Source organism: Sinohyriopsis cumingii, chromosome 3, assembly GCF_028554795.1.
Source record: "Sinohyriopsis cumingii isolate HCF-2022 chromosome 3, ASM2855479v2, whole genome shotgun sequence".
Classification (NCBI taxonomy): Eukaryota; Metazoa; Mollusca; class Bivalvia; order Unionida; family Unionidae; genus Sinohyriopsis; species Sinohyriopsis cumingii.
The window spans coordinates 125,609,295-125,632,614 of NC_142963.1; the positions used below are offsets into that span (position 1 = coordinate 125,609,295).

Below are 23,320 nucleotides of genomic sequence, written 5' to 3' on the forward strand. Positions count from 1 at the left end.
AGTCGGGGTTTTATTCAAGCTTCAGGTGCAAGTTTTTGTGCATCTCCATGCCCTTGCATAAAACACAGTTACACGTTTTTTTATATAGATATTTTTCAGTTGTAGACAGGAATAATAAGTATTTGCGAGTGTTTGAAATGAATGGGTTCATTATGAATTGAGTGGCACTACATTTCAAAAGCAAAATTGGATTGAAATGCAAGAACTGTAGTACGGAATTAGTGTTGGTTCTGGATCGTAGAATGGAATTGTGTGTGTGTGATTGGATTTTTAACGTAGCTTGAATAATTTTTCAGTCATATTGCTACGATGTCTGCAGTGTGGCAGTTTATAGTGATGTATAGCACTGGGGCATCATGCTGCAAACATGTAGTATGATGTTGCACCCAGTCACATTATCCTGACACCAGGCCGATCAGTCCTAACACTAACCTCTTAATGCTGAGCGTCTAGCGAGGTAGCTGTTAATACCATTTTTGTAAGTCTTTGGTATGACTTGGCTGGGGTTTGAACCCATGACCTCCCGCTTCTGAGGCGGACGCTCTAACCACTAGGACACCGGAGTGGTCAGAATGGAATTGTAACAATTACAATGGAAGCAATTTGTATTATGCTTGTTGGGGCATTCCTCACTGATGGCTGTCAGTGACATCATCATGGGAATGTGTAACAGCCACATTTTGTAAGAACAAGGTGTAGTTGGTGAACAATACAGACACTTTTCTGCCATTTCCACTGGCATCATCTCATATGATGTTATTTAAAAAAACTTCCTACAACATACTCACAACATATAAAACCTATATGCAAATCTGATGAAAGCTGCTTGTGTTTCTGAAACACATATTCCATACTGGTGGCAAGAATGTCCAAATCTACATTACAAAAATGAAAACATTACCATCCATCTAGGAGTTGCAAATGTATGAAATCCTCTTGTTGGGTAGTTTTACTAACAGGCTTTACAGCAGGGCCTTCCATTAGATTTAAATGTGGCAGGTAAGTTGACAAAGTAGGGTGGGGGGTTGGGGGGACCTACCCCAATCTGGATAATTCATTTTTTTTTTAAAGTAGCATGGTGTAAAGTAAAAGTAGATGGGCTGATAAGGAATCCACTGAATTTACAGACTAAAGGTTCAGACATTTGTTTTTAAGAGAAAAATGAAAGAAGGAAACAATACAACAGATATTTTAATATGACTTTAATGTTTATTTTCTAGATTTAATTAAGATTATGAATCAGAATCAGTCTCCAACTCCACTGTAAAGTTTATCTATTACTTCTTCTGCTCAGGCACCTGCAAATTAAAACAAAATTGTAATGCTTAAATAAAGTCATATCATCTCAGCACTAGTTACATATGCAGAAGTCATGTTAATCAGCATTATAAAAATGTATGAAATTTTCTTCACTGCACTTGTGCTTCCCTTACTATCGTTAAGCCATGATACAAGATAACTTTGCACTTACTTGTCATTTCTGGCAAGTGGATGGTGCAATCAATTTGCACAAAGATGAATTTATTTCATCCAAATATTTCATGTGAATAAAAATTCCAAATGGAGGCACTTGTCCGATCAGACAAGATATATGCATATTGTAGTTAGCTGGACTCTAGCTCTGATAGTCCTGGGCAATAGGATAAGCTGATTTTGTTATCAGTTTAGAAATGCATCCGCTTTGCAAATACTATGCTTTAAAAGACGAAACTGAATCCAATATTGATGAAATAAGAGTCATTTGGATTACCTTGTTTTTTATCATTCTGCGTTGGTTGGGTGCATATTTGAGGGTCTCTGATATGGTCTCTTCCATTCCATTTGCCTTTGCTTTGCCATTAGTTTTCAAGCAGGCTTCTGCATGAGTAATACAATGTTTTAAAATAAGTTTCACAACAAAGGATGCATTGCATTTTTCTAAATGCCAGCAATAATCAATGGAATATTTTTAAAACATGTACTTTGAAATGTGTCTCAAGTTACTTTATCAATTCATTTAAAAATCTCTGGCAAGTCACATGAAAAACACAATTTAAATCAAGCCATACTTACTTATCAAAGACTTTCTCATTCACATCCTTTACCTCACACAATAAATATCAGCAACACCAACATTAAATTCACACAATCAGTACAAAACCTAGGTGTTACTCTGGACAGTACTCTCACATTGCACCAACATGTCATGAACATATGCAAGGCTGCGTATCTTGAGCTGAGACGCATCAGCTCCATTCTCAGATATCTTTCAGTTGATGCCACTAAAACACTTGGGTGTTCATTACTGCTTTCAAGACTGGACTATGGTAACTCAATTCTGTCTGGTTCATCTTAATATCTACTGCAGAGACTTCAAAAAGTTCAAAACATAGCTGCTTGGATCATACTTAGAGTACCACAATCAGAGCACACCTCCCCGCTGCTCTGTACCCAACACTGGCTATCCATTCGATCCAGAATCAAACACAACATTAGTTCTCTGTGCTACGTTTCACTGACAGACTCTAGTCCAACATACCTATCCGACCTCACCTATGTGTACACACAAGCAAGATACTTACACTCCTCTTCCGACAATCATATACTCATTATTCTCACTATGAAAACAAAGTCACATGGACAGCATTCTTTTGCATACCAGGGCCCAGCAACATGGAATGAATTGCCCACTGAACTTAGACACAAAGACGCAGTGATCCCATTCAAGAGTGCTCTCAAAACTACTTATTCTGACTACAAAAACAAACTTAATGACTTAATAATGTTAACTACCTTAAATATTCTCAGCATGTTTTTTATGTTTTCTAATTTCATGGTGTTTGTTTTTGTAATCATATCATTGTGTATGTTTTTATGTTGTCTAATGTTGCAAAGCGCTTAGAGCTTCTAAAGATTAGGCGCTATACAAAGTCCTCATTATTATTATTATTATATTTAGCTTGGATGAATATTTTTTAAATCAGTGGCCATAACTAAAAAATGGGATTTTGTTTTATGATCATAAAAGTATGTTGGACACCATCCATGATGTACAATGCTGTCTGACATTTCTATGCACCTAAGGTTTCCATCTCAAATATTAAAGCAAAATGTATACCGAATTTGACAGATTGATGAAAATAAAAAAAAGCAATGCTTACCATTTGAAAAGAGGCAATTGTCACTAGAATATTCTATTCAAAATGATATTAATTTTGGACACAGGGGATACCACCCCCATGTTTTCCTGACTCGTGATATGTCGGCCTATTCTGTGCACAGCTTTAAAAGATGTAATGTTTATCCATCGAGCTATAGAAATGAAATACATTTACTGTAGACTGTTTCTGTCAGCAGTTAAGTTGAGTAATTAGGTCAGGTTTATAGCTAGTTTACAAAATTCAATGTAGAATGCCAATAAATGACAAGATGTATTTTTGCAAACTAAAGTGATCTTGAAAAAAGATTAGTAAAGTTTAACATTTTATAAAAAATAAGCTATTATGTGGAAAAGAAACAACAATGAAATAGGATGCAATGTGTTTACGTCTAGTTTTGGAAGGTACCGTCTCTAAGGTACCATCATAATTGTACCGTATTTTAATGGGTGGAAAGGCCATTGAAAGGTAAGGGCAGTGCGGAGACCATCGAGTATGTTCCAGAATAGCTGAATCTTTGTAGATACATAGATCCATTCGTAACTTCAGTCCGCAAGCGAAACACTGTACTTCATATCCCAATCCTGACTCGGGTCCGAAGTAGACAAATCCTGTTCTAGCTAAAACATACGAAGAAGGTAATCCTTCCCTATCCGTAGGCCATTTTTGAAACATGTCCAATCGATGGGCACAATCACAATAGTCAGGTAAGAAGACTGGAAAATGGTAGGGTTTGAACTTGGAGTTCTCACTGGATTTCTCACTCGATTCTTGCTGCGGCGAAGTCATCCTTCTGGTGGGTGGCTATCCTCTTACAACCAATGTTTTATACCGACATGTCCATACGGCAAAGTAAAGTGGGTGGGAAGCCGCACTCGCTTCTGCTACACGATTTGATAGACTTTTTCCAAGGGTCGACTGACGATGTGGTGTGTGGGTAAACGTACAATCTTGTTGGGTTGATAGGTGGTCACTATCTCTAGACTGCAAGGCTTCTTTCAATATGCCAAAGTTGACCACTCGACTGGTACGATAATTCAGAGTAAGTCCTTTCACTTTACACTTCGTGTGCACTTCTCCTTGTTTGGCCCAGTATTCGTAGCTGTAATTTTTGGGACCACCACTAACGAAACTTAGAATCTTGTCATCGGGGTGCTTGTCTGTCCAGGCTCCTAAACGGTCTCCTTCGATGTCAGGGTGCTGTTGACTCGGGTGATCGATATAAATGCAACTGTCCATGTCAAAGTACAAGACACGTTCCCCTAACAGTTCTAAAGCTTCGTACAATTTTAAGCGAGCATGAGCTGTCATGTAAGCTGCAATGATGACATTTCCAAAGGGGTCATCTTCTACAAAGTTCAGATCTTCTTCGTAATTCACCAAGATCAAATCCTCACGAACGACGTCCACGTGTTTCATGAATTTGGCTTTGTCGTGAATCATCTGAAAGTAGCGGGAAGGTTCGGTCAAATACTCCGTCTTGGGTAAACATGGTCATTGTGCCATTTTACCCCACAAGCAATTTAACATCACTTTGGCAAACGATCGCCTGCCTTCGTTTTTCTCAATGTGATCTGAAGTAATGCCTTCTTGTGCCCAGAATTTCTCTCTGAATGTCTTTTGGTCTTCGGGAGTGTGACACCAGGACAGATAGCCACTGGCTTCTTGCTCAGTTTCAAAAAGGCATCCACGTAGTCTGTGAAAATGCCTTTCTGCGTGGGGTCACCCTTGTGGAATTATTGTGTCTTGGGAAAGTGGCAAATTTCGTACACTTCTAACAGTTGGTATCCCATGTTCAGAGCTTTGAACAATTCTACGCTGACCCATGTCCCCGTCAAGGCCCGTTCTTCCTGGGTGTGATGACAAGGTTGATCTTGGTTGCACGTTTCAGCACAAGTACGGCACAAAGGAAACATAAGTTTGCCTTGGCAATGGCGAGGTAAGACGGGATGGTATAGGTTCGTGGGAGGCAAAACTTTGCACTTGATCAAGCCTTCGTATTGTCGAATGTTTTTTAGGTCGATGTGTTCGGTGAACAATTGTGGGTGCCCTGCAGGAAAGCAACAATATTTGCACACGTAGGGATACAGTGAACACACGTCCAAGTATATGATTTCTTCTCCTTTCTCTTCGTCAGCTTGGTACAGCAAACAGGTGGCATTGGTCCTTCCTCCGTACAAACTATTACTTGGGTTCAGGGGGTCCATGAACTGGTAACTTTCCATGAGGCGTTTAAACTCGGGATCGGTGTTCAAACGGTGATTGTATTTGTGTTCCCACATTTCCACCACTTGGTATCCTTCCTGTTCTAACTTTAGGCGTGGCTGACAAATGGCCTGGTACAAGTCTTCCATGGTTCGTTGTAAGAACTGATTTTTAGTGCCGCGGTCAGGGTAACAGACGGGACATCCGTGAAATAAGCAACCGTTAAACTCGTACATGATCTTGGGGTTTTCTAAGTCCCAGCCATTGACCGAATGCATTCCGATGATCTTTCGCCCTGTCCGTTGCGGGCATGCTGAATCCATTTGTCTTCCTTGTTGCACAAGTAATGCAACCAGCATGGGGCTTTGACCGAGTATTGACGTTTGACATAGTTGGTCGTTTGAGGACTGATGACAGCCACAGTGTTTTCAAGCATGAATCGTTGTCGGTAGACTAAGGAACACGCTTTGGCAATGGTGCAAGCCTCTTTTAAATGATCAACCCCTCCGTGTTCCATGAACAGTTCTCGAAATTTTCCACAGCATCGCCGTAAAATGTCCATGTCGGAACGACGATACTTTAGCATTTCTTCCTGAAAGTCGAAAGGGTCGGAGGCGTGAGCCTGGTACCAAGCGTAGAAAGTTTCTCGTTCGGTATGCATGTTGTCAGGGTCGTAATAGTGAGCCTGAGGCAAATGGGGTAGAACGGCATGTTGATTGGCTTCTGTATTGAAAAAGTGTGGAAAGTACCCTTTAGCCATTTCTGTCATTCCAAACATTTTAGGCATTCGACTCAAAGGCATGGCTAAGTAGCTCATCGAATCTTTAAACTGCACTTGTCCCACTTACATGAAAATGATTTTGGCTCCGTTCAAAGTGATTTTAGGACGCTCGATGCCACGTTCCGTATAACATCTCAAAAGAAACTGTCCATCATATCCGGAGAAATTGTGAGCCATCACCGTGGCATGACAATGACAATCTCCATAATAATGTTCGATGTCCTCTTGGCTCCACGTCTTGTCGATGGGGTCTAAGACCCATTGTGTGAAATCGGCTAGTGTGTTCGGTCCTTGAAAGATTTTTTCACGCCCTCCAGGAATCTTACTGCAGTGAGGGCAATAACTCAAGATAGGTTCTTGAATCACTTCTCGCACGCTTGATGAGCCACGCAGAAATTAGGAATGTGAATACTGATCTCTTGCATGCATTCGAAATCGAAAAAGATGAAATTGCCTTTCTTCTTCTTGTGACCATCCTCTTTCTCTGGTTGGGATTGGTATTTTTGTATGTAGCATTGGTGTTCCAAGTCCACAATGCAGTGACAAATGTGACATTTTTTCTTTCCTGAACATACGTGTGCCTTGGTACTGTTGATACATAGACCTTGTCCACACATTGGGCACAATCTCAGGAGTTGACAAGCACATTTCTTCTGTGAACCTTGCATCTTCAGATGTTGTTGGTAACAGGCAGGGCTGACAAATGTGCGCAGACAAGCAGGACAATGCACTGGTTCTTGCCCTTCGCTCAGACAGGGTTGAGAGGCCAAACATCCTGAGCATTTCGATCCACAATGTTTGTGTTGCTCTCGATTATTATAACCATCATAAGTCACATTTCTCACAGTAATATTTGTATCCCAGGAATCCAGTGATAGTGGTAATGGTATCGAAATGGTCATCGTGATGATAGAGGTGAATGTATTTTCCATCCTTAAAGTCTTTCCCTCGAAACAACAGAGACCCGCGCACTTCTTGAGGGTGCACTTTCAAGGTGTATCGTGGAGCTAGGGCATCTTGCAATTTTTGCATCTCAGGAATGCCACAGGATGTGTCTTTGGACAGGCATGCTTGTTGTAACAGAAGTTCTGCTTCATTTCGTTGTTTGGCTCGGTTCGATTTTCGAATGTTCTCCCAGGCTCTTTTCCATTCTACCGTGTCGTTCTTGTCGGCATAGGTTCATCCCACCACGATGGCTCGGGCTAAACACATGTGGTCTTGAAAATTGTTAATTTGGACAAGACTTGTTTTGGTAATGCGAAGGTTGTTGACCAATAAGGTCTTTCTGCATTGTCCGGTCCCTTGAGGAGGAGAGACGTGGGTCATGTCCAGTGTGGCTTTTCCATCGGTGATGTCAAACTGGTCATTAGATTGTTGCACGTGTTGAATCTTGTCCATGACTTTGGAAGTGGTCAATTCTGCAGGGCTGCTAAACTCGATCCAAACAGGGGATTTCAAGCCGTCATGTTGTATGGAAAGTCTCAAGCGATCATCTTCTTTGGGTTGACATTGTCGCTTGAGTGTGGTGAGCAAAGAATCCCACATGTCGGTGATGAACCCTTTTGCTTTCTCTAACAGTACTTCAGACTTGAAATCTTTAAACTTCACTGTGTATTTGTAAGCCGTAGTTCTAAATTTTCTAGAGGGACGCTTTTCTGTCTCTCGAATGTCATAGTACTTTTCAGGGTTGACTAAGGGTGGTAAACTTTGTTTAGAGGGTTTGGATTCTGGTTCACTCATGTCCTCTTCAAAATCACTGGCATGAATTTGTGCCAAGACTTCAGCCCTAGTACGAGGCGATAGATCACGTTTCTGCCTCTTACTTTCTTCTTCTTTCTTCTCAAATGAATTGGATCATTTCATCTCGATAGCAAAAAGTCAAATGACTAAAGTTTAAACACCATGGATTAATTTATAGTCATAGCAGACCAGCGTATATAAAGGGTATGTGTCTTGTCCTTTCACTATTCATTTCACTCTCAAACTGAGCACAACAATGGAAGAGACTACCAAGATTGAACGTTTCATCAGAGCTTTGCGAGGGGTCATTAGAAAATTCTCTTCAGACCAGCCGAGGGACTACTCTCCTTCCTTTCAAGATAAAAGTCAAGATACTTGCTATATCTGTCAGAAGAAAGGGCATTGGTCTTCAGAGTGTCCAGACCGTCAAAAAAGAAAAAAAAGGGGTTAGAAGAGACAAAAGTCAAGATACCTGTTATTATTGTCAAGAAAAAGGACATTGGTCACCAGACTGCCCAAAAAAGAAACAAGAGGAGTCAGAAGAAGAGAGGGATTCTTCAGAGGAAGAGGAAGAAGAAGAGGAAGAAAACAGACAGGTGAAGAAAAAGAAACAGGAGAAGAAAAGAAGGGAAGAAAGTGAGGAGGAAGAGGAGGAAAAGACTATGACGGTGAAGAAATTAAAAAAACAGAGAGTGAACAATGAGACAGAATAAGTCTATGAACTTTTTAAAGTGCTCTGTTGTGAATTGTGAATTGTAAATATTTATAAAAGAATAAATTAATTATAAAAGGTAAGTGTCTTTGGGTTTTGATTTTAAAATAAGAACCTACACTCACGCACACTCATACACAGACAGGTACTATTGGGTAAAATGTTTTTTTTTAGTTATTGGCAATTGAAAGCCTATCTCTTTTCGAGAGACGTGGATGGCCCTCAAAAGGGCCTTTTTTGGTGTAAGGGGTGAGTTTAAACAATCAACTTTAACTGTCTTAAGCCTTTGCCATGGCCAAGGCCTACTTCTGGACTGCGTACTGTTGATGATGATTTCGTTGAAATCACTAAGGATGGTGCAGTAGGCGTAGTCACAGGGTTGGAGTGTTTAGCTTGGGAAGGTCGTATTCTCTTCGGCCGTAATAAAGAAGTCTGATACATCTGTTTCAGACTTCTTAACTAAAATGTCTAACAGTACCGTGACCGTTTGATTTTGACACCCTTGTTTCTTTGCTGCTGCGTCTTCTTCTTCTTGTTTTTTTCTTACCTCTTCTTCTTGCTGCTGTTGCTGTAGGAGAAAAGCTTGTTCCGCTTCCTTTTGCTGTTGTATAAATTTCTCCAATTCTTCTTTCTGTCTCTGTCTAAAATTTTCCATGTGCGGTAATGAAGGAGAAGGTGACGAAGGTTCAGGAACAAATTCTTGCAAGGTAAAAAAATCCACAAAATCCCAATTCACCTCTTCTGAAAGTAAGTCTGGGTTCCCTTGGGTAGTCTCCACCATCAGTGCACCCAAACTGATCGTTTTCTGAGTTTCCGTCATGTTGAAAAACTGTCGCTTAGATTGACTACGCACAGGCGCTAGCGAATCTATATAGACTATGTGACGTCACAGACTGCTCTCTTCGGATTGGACGTGGGCTGACTGAATTTTGTAACGCGTGTTTGGATTGGTCAACAAACTCAATCCGTTTCAATCCTTCCTCCCCCTATAAATAAGTACAGTTCACTGCATTCCTTCACCTGTTACTCAGCACCCCAACATGTGGACCGATGTACAATCTTCAACGCTTGTGTCTTCGATGATGTTCCGGACGGACATATCAATGTATGTCCGATCCAACTGGACAGTTATCCACAGGACAGACACCAGCCTGTGGATGCGAAGAATCTTATGTGGAGCATCAAGGATGCCTCAAAAGAGTCTTAATCTATGGTCCTGCAGTCAGGCACAGCCTAAGGTCAAGAAGAAGATGTCACAGATGCCCTTTATGTTAAGGGTATATTAACATAAAACCAAAGGCCCTTTTCAGGGCCATTCCTATCTCTCGAAAAGATCTTGACTTTCAATTGCCTACCCCTTTTTTTATTTTTTTGTTTAAAAAAATAATAAAAAAATAGAGACCCCTCCCTGTTTCAATTTTCGCCTGTTCCATTTTCATAGACCCATCAGGTCGGGACCTTATTAAAATAGGGTCCCGACCCTGTTCCATTTCCCCTAGTCCCAAGACAGTCCCACGATTTATTCCCCATGTTCAATTTCCCTTGTCCCTAGAGTGAATAGTTTTTTTTCTTTCTCCCATGTTAAATTCCCCTTGTCCCTAGAATGGATATTTTTTTTTTTCTCCCATGTTAAATTACATAGTCCCTAGAGTGGATATACCCTTTTTAACATGGAAGTTCCCTAGTCCCTAGACCGTCCCTATTCACTACTACCATTGTCATTACCAGCCTGAAACCAAATTTAATGCCATTTGTATAAATTCATTTCAAATAAATATTATGATATAGTTGAAGTGTAAAGTCAAGCAAGTATTCTGTTTGCAGATTTTACATTTTAGATATTATAGTAAAGTCATATTTTCTCTTGTTTAGTAAACTTTATTGCAACTGGTTCCAAAATAGTAAATCTTATTTAATGTTCATTCACCAGAATAGGTATTAATACAATCCCGAATTAACTGTATGGTACTAAAATATACCCTGATCTTGTGTGAGATTGTAATATACAGAACTATACCTCAAGACAACAATAATATATTGAATTTATATTGTATCAAGACTGTCATGGTTATGAACTCCAACTTTATTCAGGTTTTTTCATAATAAATGATCATCTTGTGCTATGGTTGAAAAGAAATCAAAGTTCAGTTTAACTCCATTCTCTCCACATTTGTAAGTTGTTAAGAGGCATACTCATCCTCAGTGTTATAGTAAAATGTAATCTTATTTGGATCAATCTTGGTGGTGTAATATATGAATGGAGAAAGAATATTATCATCCAGATTAAAATATGTTTTATTCAGACTCTACTAAAATTTTTAGTTGGATATGGGTTACGGAGCCTGATGTGTACGAACAAAGCAATGTGTACCATGACCTTTTTAATTTAACATTTTAAACTCCTGCAGAAGAAAGAGATTTTTTAGATCCATTAATCTGTATTAACAAAAACATTTCTTCAGTATGATTTTCAATTACTTAGTATTGACAAAACTCATATTTTAAAGTTGTTGTTTTTTTGTGTTTGGTTTGGCCTTTTATGGTAAACCAACACAAGTAAGTTATTTAGTGCCAAGGCACTTTAAGTATAGTGCCTTGCCCAAGGACACACCATGGTAGCTAACCCAGGTTGGTCTGATGGTAGAATTTGAACCTACCTTATTTCACAGGTCCAGAAAGCTAACCACTGAGCCACTACAGCTCCCCATCTTATAGTGGAATGCTGGTATACTTTATGATCAAGAAGGATGGGTTGGGGTATGCATGTTGCATCTGAAAAAAGTGATGGAATTTTTGTTTACATAATATTTTAGTCATACAATATGAATCATTTTCTATAGATTTAAGATGTATCAGATCAAGTTAAGAAAAATCATATATTCTGTTTCCTGGGAATGTACTAAAATTCACTGTTATTGTTTGATTTTTTGGTAGTAAGCTTACTTGGTATTTTTTTCTTTTTAACTTGAATACCTAATTTGTTAACATCCTATTCTAAATCTTCAGAGTTCTGTCTATTAAGTGACAACTGTTGATACATGTAGGGAAGTTTTTGTTTATATCTTTTGATTTTTGTGATTCTGGAAGTTGCAGTATTTGTTGTTGTATTATAACCATTTCAGTAATTTAATGAATGCAGAGTATACTGCTCTATAAATGAAATTTAAGTGAAAATAATGTAAAAGTATGTTTCACTGCAAATATAAATTGTTTAAAATAATATATCATTTATCATATGACTATTCAATTGTGGTAACTAGTATTCCATCCAATATCTATATATTAAAATATGTCTTTTCATACAGCTGGTGATCATTTAGATACAAGTCCAATTGAACATAATCAAATTATCAATGCAGGTGTTTTTATTAGTAGTAGTATTGCATGTATAAGTGTTAGTATTAAGATTTCATATACAGGTATGATAAGTGTATCATAATGTTTAAATGATGCTCCTTGTTACAACATAAAATATGTTCATTGAAACAAATGGTTCACTGGTAAATTGGCAGTAAAGGTCTTCACTGAATTATGTTGCATAAACTATTTTACAATAAAACATATATGATGCATCTCAATTATGATGAATGTGAGGAGGAGGATTAATAATAATGCAATTTAAGTTATCTTCATAACATAAGTTCTAGCAGATGTGTAATTTTTATGTGGTTCATCATCAGTTTGAAACTGGTCTGTGATTTCTGTATCTGGACATACCTGGTCCCCTGCTGTTGTGCTGCTATGGTCTTTACAGTTCATTAGGATATCAGTTACACTTGGTTTACATTTAGAACCCCATGGGATGGAATGCCCAGTTTGAAACTGAGAGAATGGTTAATTATCCATAATATAACTCCTGCAGTTATTATTAGGTTTGATATCAAGGTCTTTCTTTAAAAGCTTTTCAACTCAGGTTCTGTTCTACCATACAGATAAATAAAGTCAAATTCAAGGCTTTCAGATTTGTCCAGTTTGTTTCATGTGTTGCGGCAGACAGACTGTATATTGCCACTGTACCATATAAATATCAATGCTTAGTCTGCTCTCAGTTGCTGTGGTTTGATTAGTTACAAGTGTCATCACATGTGACTAATTATTGACCAATGTAATGAAACTTGTATAATTAGAAGGCTGTATTTAAAAGCTCTAAAGATCTTAAAAAGAAAATTGGATCGGGGTAAGTAAAACCTTTTACTTTGACCATTTGGCTAGAAAATAATTTTCAATAAGTTTAAATTGGATAATAGTAATATAATAATTAATTACACAAATCAGAATAAAAGCTATTTGCATATCCCCTTACAGCTGTTGCTTTTTCATAGTACTAAGTAGAATAAAGTATAGTTAAGACAGATAGCTTTAAGCTAGAATTAAACTCAAATAAATTGCAAGAAATCAAAACAAACCCAGGATTAAAACTAAAGAAATATCCCGTCATATATACCTTACATCAAATAAAGAAACTCAAGATGGATAACAACAAAATTAATGTCACATCATCAAATAGTTATCTCAGCTGCCTGGTCAACCTAAAGGCAGATAAACTAAGGCAAACTTACTCCGAAGCAGTCTCATCCCCCCTAAGAGAAAAACGACAGATACAGTTCTTAACGCCAATTTTCAACTCGACCCCAACTGACTCGATGAGTAGACTCTACCTGTCACCAAGCGTAAACGAGAATGTGGACAATCTACCGAGTAACCGCAAAACTACATCCGACATGAGTACCCAAACTGAGGAACAATACTCAACAAGCACAAAAACAACCCAGACCACGCTGGTTAAAAACACTAGCAGCCAGGGGACTCAAACTGAGAACCTACTAGATGAAACAGAATGCCCTCACCCTACCACAAATAAAGCAGTCACACACGACTCAACAAAAGGTAAGAATAATAGGAAAACCAAATCCCAAATACCAGTTAGAAAGAATAAGGAACACACTAACTGTCAGAATACAAGACCCAGCAAGCCGGTTATGGACAACGAAACAAAGTCAGCTAAAGAGACAAACACCAGGGGAAAAAAGACCAGTCTGCAAAATATCCAAAACAAGAAACACCCCGCTGAACTGACTCTCTTCGTCAAGGGAGTAAATTCCAAAATAACGAAGTTAGCCTTTAAAACCATAGCATGGCAATTGAACAAACATCACCAAGGAGAATTCACGCTTAAAAGCACTAGAGACGACTTGCTGATAATCAAATGCACCACTGAACAACAGATTGCCAAATATATGGAAATTGAAAGAATAGACCAAATAAATGTTCAGGTCACTAGACACAACAGAACAAAACAACACATAGACCCAAACCCCCCAAAAACACACAACAAAGGAGTCATATACGTATCAACTCAAAATAAAACCAATGAAATAGTAGACTACATAAGGAGTAAAGGACAGGAAGTAGAGAAAGCAATCCGCCTAAAAACAAGAAGGGGAAAGGATAGCACTGCAGTGGTACTCTTTTTTAAGGGCGCCACCCCAGAAACTATCAAAATAGCCGAAAAACTCGAGGCTAAAAAAATTTTTGCTTTCAAAAACAAACCACGGTTCTGTGGCAACTGCAAAAATTGGGGGCATTACTCTAAGAGTTGCGGAAACCTATTCCGGTGCAATCAATGTGGTCTTCACCACCCAGACTGGAAAACATGTAGCGCCACCAATCAGCACTGCGCTAACTGTAGTGGTAACCACAAACCAAACCACGCAGAATGCCCCAGGGCTCTCAGAGAAGCCCTAATAGTCGAATATATGATCTCCCATGGGGTAAACTATAAGCAGGCCAAAACAAAAATCAGGATACCAAAAACAAAATAAATAGGTAGCACCCTCACTGGTAGGAAACACGCATAAAACGAAAACAACAGTAAATTAAACAAACTATTAAGACTTTTTGCACTAGAGATGGATTCCAGAGCAGAAATCAAAATATGGCAATGGAATGCACGCGGCCTTAGGGCCCACGCTGACCAACTAAATAACAAAATACTTGAACAGGAAAGAAAACCAGATGTTATATGCATACAGGAAACCCACCTAAATGATACCTCACGTATCCCAAACATCATAGGCTACAACACCAAATACCTAAAGCATCGATCCCCCACAGCAAGAGGAGGGGGGTTAGCAACCTTTGTTAGAGATGGAATTACATCAGAAATGCATAAATTAACAGATAGTAGACCGCCCAATGACTTTGAAATACAGATAGTCAAAATAACCGCTCAAACTAAGCAGGTACTAATCGTTAACCTCTATGAAACAAATGAGCAGCGCAATTTAAGTGCAGACGAAACAATCAAAATGATTAAAGACTGTGGAGAATGGGTGGTAATATGCGGGGACTTCAATGCGCACAATGAACTATGGGGGAGTCAAAAGACGGACATTAAAGGAAAAATTGTAGAAAAATGGGCACAAAAATGCAACTTAGTTTTTCTAAACAAAGGAATGCACACCCGGATAGATGACAGAACAGGCCACACATCAGCAATAGACCTATCTCTATGCACACCAAGATTAACAGGCATTTCTGATTGGCAAGTTGATGAAAGCGACCCTATGGGAAGTGACCATTACCTTATAAATATAGAAATACAAATTAGAATACCTCAAAAATAAAGCGTCCTTCACACCAAGATGGAAATACGAACAGGCCAACTGGATTAGGTTCAAACAGATAGGTGACTCAATCGACCCAGAAACCATATATCACCGGGACATTGACACCTTTAATGACAAATTAATAGAAACCATTAACACAATGGCCCAAGAAACAATTCCTAAAACTAAAGGAGTAGCACCCAAACCCACGGTGCCCTGGTGGAATAATGAATGTAAAATAGCAATTAAAGAGAAAAAAAGAGCTCTAAACAAATTCAAAAGAACTAAAAATAATAGGGACTTTAACTACTACAAGGAAAAGGAAAAAACTGCCAAACAAACTATTATGATAGCTAAACAAAACTCATGGAGAGAATTCTGCTCAAAACTAGATATTAACACAAAATCGAAGGAGGTGTGGCAAAGAATTAAAAAAATGAGAGGCAAAACTAAATCAATAACCCCCAACATACCTGGACAAAACAACAAACATAAGGCAGAATTATTCGCAAACTATTTCGCCAACATGTGTAGCAATACCAACTTAGAGGATAAGTTTAAAAATCATAAAAGGCAATTTGAGGAAAGCAACTCTGACAACATAAAGGAAGCAGGAAATAATGACGGCCCACTAAACCTTCCGTTTACAGAAGCCGAATGGAGAAAGGCCCTCGCCGGCAAAAAGACCACATCCCCCGGGGAGGATACTTTGGGGTATGAAATGTACAAGAACCTACCCAAAAAACTTGTCACAATTGCACTTAACCTCATTAATAAAATATGGGAAACCGGTACCATACCTATAAGATGGAAAAAGGCAGTAGTGGTCCCGATTCTTAAGCCTGGAAAACCCTCAAGCGATATAAAATCATACAGGCCCATATCACTAACAGACAATATATGTAAAATAATGGAAACTATGGTAAACAACAGGCTGAAATACCATTTAGAAAGCAAAGGACTACTAGCTAATACACAGAGCGGGTTTCGCAACTACCAAAGCACAATAGACCAACTCATGAGACTAGAAACCGCTGTCAAATTAGCATCTAGAGAAAAATTTTAAAAATCCAGATATGTTACAGCCATCTTCTTAGACATGGAAAAAGCATATGATCTAATGTGGACTAAGGGACTGATAAGTAAACTTAAACCATACGGAATAACTGGCAATATATACAAATTTATTGCTAACTTCCTAACCGATAGAAAGATACAAGTCAGACTAGGACAAGACTACTCCGAACGATACAAACTGGAAAATGGCACGCCACAATGAAGCGTAATCAGCCCAACTTTATTTAATATAATGATAAACGACCTGGAAACAGCGGTAAAACCCAACCACCTTGACTTATCCCAATTCGCCGATGACAGCGCCGTATGGAAAACTGGCAACCCAGCCAGCAGAGAAACGACCAAGCACTTACAAAAAGGACTAAACGATATAGGAAATTGGACAGATAAATGGGGATTTAAATTGTCACCTCTAAAAACAGTAGGCATAGTTTTCAATCCGGGAGGTGGCCACCCCCCACCCACTCCAAACTTAACCATAAAGGGGGTACCCATCAAATTCGAAAAACAAGCGACACTCCTAGGTATGGTATTCGACCACGAACTCACGTGGGCAGCTCATATCCAAGAACTCGTAACGAAGTGCAAACGAGACATCAACCTCCACAGAAACCTCAGAGGGGTGAATTGGGGGGTTGATCAAAAAACACTCGTTACCCTATATAGAGCACTTATAAGAGCAAAATTGGACTACGGTTGCCAGGTATATGGAGCGGCGAACGCCACGTTACTAAAGAAACTAGACACAGTCCAATCAAAAGCGCTAAGGGTATGCACCGGCGTCCTAAATGGTACCCCCACACAAGATATCTTAATAATAGTAGGAGAACCCCCGCTAGACCTAAGGCGGAAGGAATTGATGCTGCGATACTCGACTCGAATATCAATACACCAACCCAACCACCTCACGCTACAAGCCCTCTTAGCATGCGACAAACCATTCGATACAAAAGGAAAAAATAAAAAAATACCTAGTGGGAAAATAATTATAGAATTAAAAAGGAAATTTCAAATCGCAAATATCAACCCAGAAAAAATAAGGTACTACCCAGACCCCCCGTGGACCTGTCCCACACCACAAATAGATCTTAGCTTACGTAAACTAGGACAAAAACAAAATGACCCGATAGGACTAAGAGCATCAATACTAACGTACATTGACAACAAATACGAGACATACACGCAAATCTTCGCAGATGGATCAAAAACCAAAAATCCAAATAAAACTGCAGCAGGGATAGTGATCCCAAAATTAGATGTCGCCGTTGGAAAAAGACTCCCAGACCAATGCGCTATATACACGGTAGAATTCATGGCAATACTAATGGCATTAACATACGTCAAAACATACCCCACAACTAAGGCAGTCATTCTAAGCGACTCTTACAGTGTACTACAATCGTTAGCAACAGACCAATCCAAGAGCAGACCTAATATGATTAATCATGCAAGATCGCTACTTAAAGAGATTGAAAAAAACAACAAACACGTTGAATTCATATGGATACCCTCTCACATCCATAATCCCAGGCAATGACAAAGCAGATGCAGAAGCAAAAAACGCCACAAACGAACCAAAAGCCCAAAATATAGCATACAGCGTCACTGAAATCAATAACATGGGACAAGATCAATGACATGTGGCAAGAGCTATGGGAAAAATCGGATGCAAACAGTCTAATACACACGATGATGAAAAAAGTAAGTAGAAAAGTCGAAAGTCCGACCTTCAAAAATCCATACGATATAACAATAATAAATAGAATAAGAACAGGTAAAACACTATTGGCAGGATGCGCAGGGAAACACATAAAAAGGGGACCAACCGAAAACTGCCCCTACTGCCCAACTCCAGAAACAATCGCACACTTAATAAATATATGCCCCAAATACAACCAGGAAAGGGCCGAACTAAAATCTCAACAGGAACAAATAGGAGAACGGTGGACATACCCGGAGTTACTTGTGGCAAAAAACAATAACATAGGAATGACCTATAATAACATCATGACATTCATTAACAAAATAGGCAAAAGGGGACAAATCTAAACCGAATGAAGGGTTGGGTATAAAGAGAGACCATGTAAAGAAATTAAAACCAATAAACCTAAAAGATCGAACCAAAAAAGAAAAAAACCAATCAAAATATTACAAATCACTGTTTGGGAATTGTGACGGCCGGCTCGGGCTAGTGGGTTCACAGACTGACACTGCCGCTCATAACCCAAACAATAAAAACCAGATAAGGACGAATATTACAAAATCACTGTTTTGGAATTATAATGGCATGCTAGGCCCCGTAGGTTCAAAAAAAAAAAAAAAAAAAGAAAAAAAGGAAAAAAAAAAAAAAAGAAACAAAAGACAAAAAAAAAAATATTAAAAAGTAAATCAAAGACCAGTCAAAATATTACAAATCACTGTTTGGGAATTGTGACGGCCGGCTCGGTATCGTGGGTTCACAGACTGGCACAGCTGATCATAACCCGAACAATAAAAACCAGATAAGGACAAAATATTACAAAATCACTGTTTCGGAATTATAACGGCATGCTAGGTCCCGTAGGATCAAAAAAAAATAAAAAAAATATAAAAAAATAAAAATAAAAAAAATATACATTAAAATAAATCACAAATAGCTAAGCTAAACAAAAATAACAGGTAAATAGCCAAGTGGTCAAAGCGAAGGGAAACAAAGGCAATCAAACCACCTCCCTCGAAGAAAACATCTCACGGCGAACATGGCAGTATCAAAAGGACGAGAAGACCAAAATAGAAACGGACACGGGATAAGGCAGAAAGAGCTGAAATAAAGAAGAGCAGGAAAAGGCACAGGATGAAGTTAAACGTCCTAAGGCAGTAAAAGAAGAAAGAACAGGACACTTGCAGACCTTGGGGAATGAAGGCAGAAACAATGAAAAGAGTATGCCTCAAATAATCAAACCACCCCCACCCCCCAGTATGAAAAGAATTGCCTTCCCGAAATCAAACAAAAGAAATAAGGCCACCCCCCCCACATCTACTTATAAGTGTGAATGAGAAAGTGAACGTGAATGTGTGTTGTCGGGATATGTGGGAAAAGCAGAAAAACGAACAAAAATGTCTATAGCCATCACACAAATATAGCATACACACTCCCTACCCACCTTTTTTTTCTTTTCTTTTCTTTTTTTTTTTCTTTTTTTTCAAACAAATTTTACCACATAGGGCTTTCATTCTGACCCACGAAAGCCCTCTTTTGACCAACAACTTACTGGCCCTGAAACACACTGATTGGTTTAAAGCCACACGTACGAAATACTTAACCAAATTGAGATCTCCAAAACAAAATAAAGGGCTACTAAAAGCCTACTAGATGTGAAAAAATTTTCGGAAAATTCAAGTACGCAAAGTACACAAAATTTAATAGACCTTACAAAAGATAGGAAAATTCACAACTCAGGAATATCTGAAGCGTATGTGACAATCACATGTTTGGCAAGATAGTACAGGAATAGCCCAATAAATATAGGGAACTGGGCATTGATTGCAACGAAAATTTCATAATACTGCTGCTGGTGTGCTTCGGTTACTGCCTGAAATGAGAGAGGAAGGAGATGCAGGATGCAGAAACAGACCACCAACGGAGTACAACGATGGAGAAGGATGCAGCGATGAGAGCCTGGGCGGGACCTTTTGGGGCACCTGGGCTTCAGCTTGCTTGCTTGGGGGCATTGTATAAGTTAATCGCTAAATTCAAAAAGTACACAAGCATGTACAAACTAAACAGTCGCACATACCGAAAGGTGCACGTGACTTTAATCCAATGAATGAATGAAATGTGTGCTAGAGGGTAGGGTTAGCAGTTATACTCCCAATTATGTTTGTGATGAGCAAAAGCAGCTGCACAAATTTGAGCTTTTAGTTTGGTTCTGGTAGGGTCAAAGGATGCAGGTACATTTTACATTCATTTTTTACTAGAAATAGCTATTTTCAATATTTTTCTGTGACAAGGCAACTAAAAGAATCAGTATGTGCCTTATGCATGAATAAAGTTCACTAGTACTATAACAAATTAGCATACTTTTCATCACCCCTCTACCATCAAGATTTTTTTATATTTACCTCTGTAGCAGACACAAATAAAAGTCGGCAGCTCATTTGCAGACTAAGTTACGCATATGATCTCCAATGCTCATCTAACTGTGACAGGCAGTCACCAACAAGCCAACCTATTTCCATGCCTAACTCAAAGTAAATCTGAACCACATTATAGATTTAGCTTATGTGTAAATTTATAAATGCTAGGCTTGTGATAATTAGGTTCATGCCTTCTACCTTAAAAATTAGAGGGATGTCAAAATACGAAACTATCCAGTGAGACCTATGATGTTAATTTTAATCCCTATGGGATTTGTGACATAAAAAACCCAAATGCTTTATGTATTAAAAGGTAACTAATGGGGGCAGGATCTGCAGTGAATCAATGGTTAGTATGCTAGACTCCTGATAAAAATGTTTGTGTTAAAATCCTGTTATCAAGTCAACCAGGTTACCTACTGCAATGTACCCTTGCCTTACTCCAATTCCCTCAGTACTCAGTAAACAACTAGTGTTGATGTACATAACAAAACCAGTCCATATTGATTTTACATATTTTACTAAATCCTGACAAAAATAATTCTCTAAATAAAGAATGATTAATATGTGATGGTCTCACATGTAATCAAACTCTTCCAAGCTTTTAATGATATGAACCGATTTATCAATGTTTATCAAATTTGCATGAAAAACTATTTCTTATTTGTCATCAAATATGTTCAATGTTTTGATCATATAAGCATTTCTGCTACATTAGATCAAAATAATCTTTTTGTCAGAAATAGAGCCCTTATAGTATTTGCAAGGTCAACCAATCAGATGCAGAATTTGAGTTTAATATGAATGAATATTTTTTTTACAAAATTGCTCTTTTGCTATATCTTGATGAGATAAATCTATTCACCAAGTCTGATGAAATTAATGAGAAATAGTTTTAAGAGCAGTAGCAAGAATGGCTAGTGAGATGTAGAACCACCACATTATATGCATAGATTTTGCTTATAGCCTCAGACATACAAGCAAATAATTAAACAAGTCAGATCTAAATTGGATCATAAACACTGTTGTGCAAATCATAAGAAACTCTGCCAATCAGATGCAAGGTCACTTCACTACCATACCTTTATCACACTCATAATAAGCATCATTGTGAAACTTGACTCTATAAGCCCAATGGCCAAGCATGATCAAACTTGAATCAGCAGTAGTGGTTATAACCTCATGTATTTGTATGCATCTTCACTTCTTCAATCTAGATCTCATTTATATAAGCATGTATTCTACGTTTAGTAAAAACTGCACTACATGTATAAATATTGCATGCGGTGGTAACATACTCAGATGAAAGATCACCTTATTATTATTAATGGTTAACACTCATCAAACTTCAAGGACAACTTAATGATTTTAGCCTATATTGTGGAAGTATGGCTTTTAGGCTGGTTAAAAAACTCAACTAATCTTATACATGATCACATGTATATACCTGGATTTTGCTCATTATTAGATTTATCCAAGATGTTGATTTAAGCCCAAAACCAAGTTTTATATAAACAAATTGATCAGAACTATGGACTCCAAAGTAGCTAATTTCTTACTGTTGAAAGACAGAAGGGGATGTGAAATAAATAACACACTCTGGACCATTACATAAACCCACTTAGCCTTTTGACCAGTTGAGATAAAATATCAACAATAATGTTAAATAAGATTGATAAATTATGTTTTCTCATATTACCTCTAGCCCTTTTCAACATGGATGGTATTTTTCTTCCACATATGTCAGCTCTTAATTAGTGGCCCTTTCCCATCATGAATGTTGTAGGTGAAACTCTCAGAATTAGGCTTTTTAATTTATATCTGTAGAAGAAAAAAACTATTGGTCTGCATATATCAATGTCACCATTTCTGTATTAGATTAAAATACCATATGTGTGTGTGTGTGTGTGTGTGTGTGTGTGTGTGTGTTAATTTTAGAATTTAAGCAAACTTGTCTCCATGTGTTTATTTTAAAACTGATGATGATAACACATAACAGGTTCAATGGATAAAATGTTATTTCTTACTTCTTACAACTGCTCATTATATCTGAATTTACATTCAATGTTTGTTTTAATTAACATATTTGGGATATTGGGCAAATTATTTATTTTGTAGTTTATCATTATATCATTTACCAGTCTTTTATCATTCAAATATGTAATATAGTACCATTATACTGACTTCATATTCTATATGATATCCCAGCAATACATATTAAGCAGATAAGTGCAAATAAAAATGTTCAGAATGTAAAATTTACTCCAAGCTCAAAGAAGATCAGCAAAAGATAATATCCAACAAATTACCAAACAAAAAGCGAAGTTAACGCAGTTACCTTTATTATGACGTCTCCAACACCAACGGTACTGTACAGCTACGTCTTCTGAGTTTTACCGTCATCTTGTCTTTCAAACCAGAATTAATTTCTTGAGCTCTTACAAAATGAAGAAACTTTTAAATACTATAATTTAAGCAGCTTCTTTACATGCCATCAGATAAATTATGGCACAGTGTTATGTCTGTCAGCAAAACGCAACTTCACATTTGGACGGCACGCTGTGTGGGCATCGCCGACACAGCAACTGACATGAATTCTCTATTAGCAGACAATGATTCGGAATAAATCCTTCGCAAATCTAACATTCTCGATTTTTCATAGTTCCACTTTTCATTGTTGCATCTGTTTGATTGTACAATTGCTAATGATGTTCAATGAATCAACTTCAATTCATCTGCTGTCTGAAATCCCGGTTCAGTTGGTATTTTCTTCCGCGCATGATGCCGTGTAAATAAAAGATACGGTCGACATTCAAAGTGGTTTAGGTTAATTTATTATTTTTCTTTATTAAGGTCATTTGCAGAAAGTGTTTCGCTAGGGTGAGAAAAAAAAATATAACAAAAAGAAAACTTTCTTTTCCAACGCTAATACTGTATATATTTC

General features: G+C 38.0%; 1 protein-coding gene and 1 long non-coding RNA gene across 2 annotated transcripts in view; one reads left to right on the forward strand and one right to left on the reverse strand.

Annotated features, from left to right (window-relative positions):
- LOC149803786 (CD109 antigen-like) overlaps positions 1 to 23,320 on the forward strand; it is a 132,841-nt gene that overhangs the window by 17,032 nt on the left and 92,489 nt on the right. The window lies entirely within an intron of this gene.
- LOC149803787 (uncharacterized) lies at positions 1,188 to 23,123 on the reverse strand. Its single transcript, XR_016419985.1, has 5 exons — positions 22,715 to 23,123; positions 22,076 to 22,197; positions 11,233 to 11,347; positions 1,751 to 1,857; positions 1,188 to 1,298 (listed from the first exon to the last, which is right to left on the reverse strand). It is a non-coding gene; the product is annotated as an uncharacterized LOC149803787 (long non-coding RNA).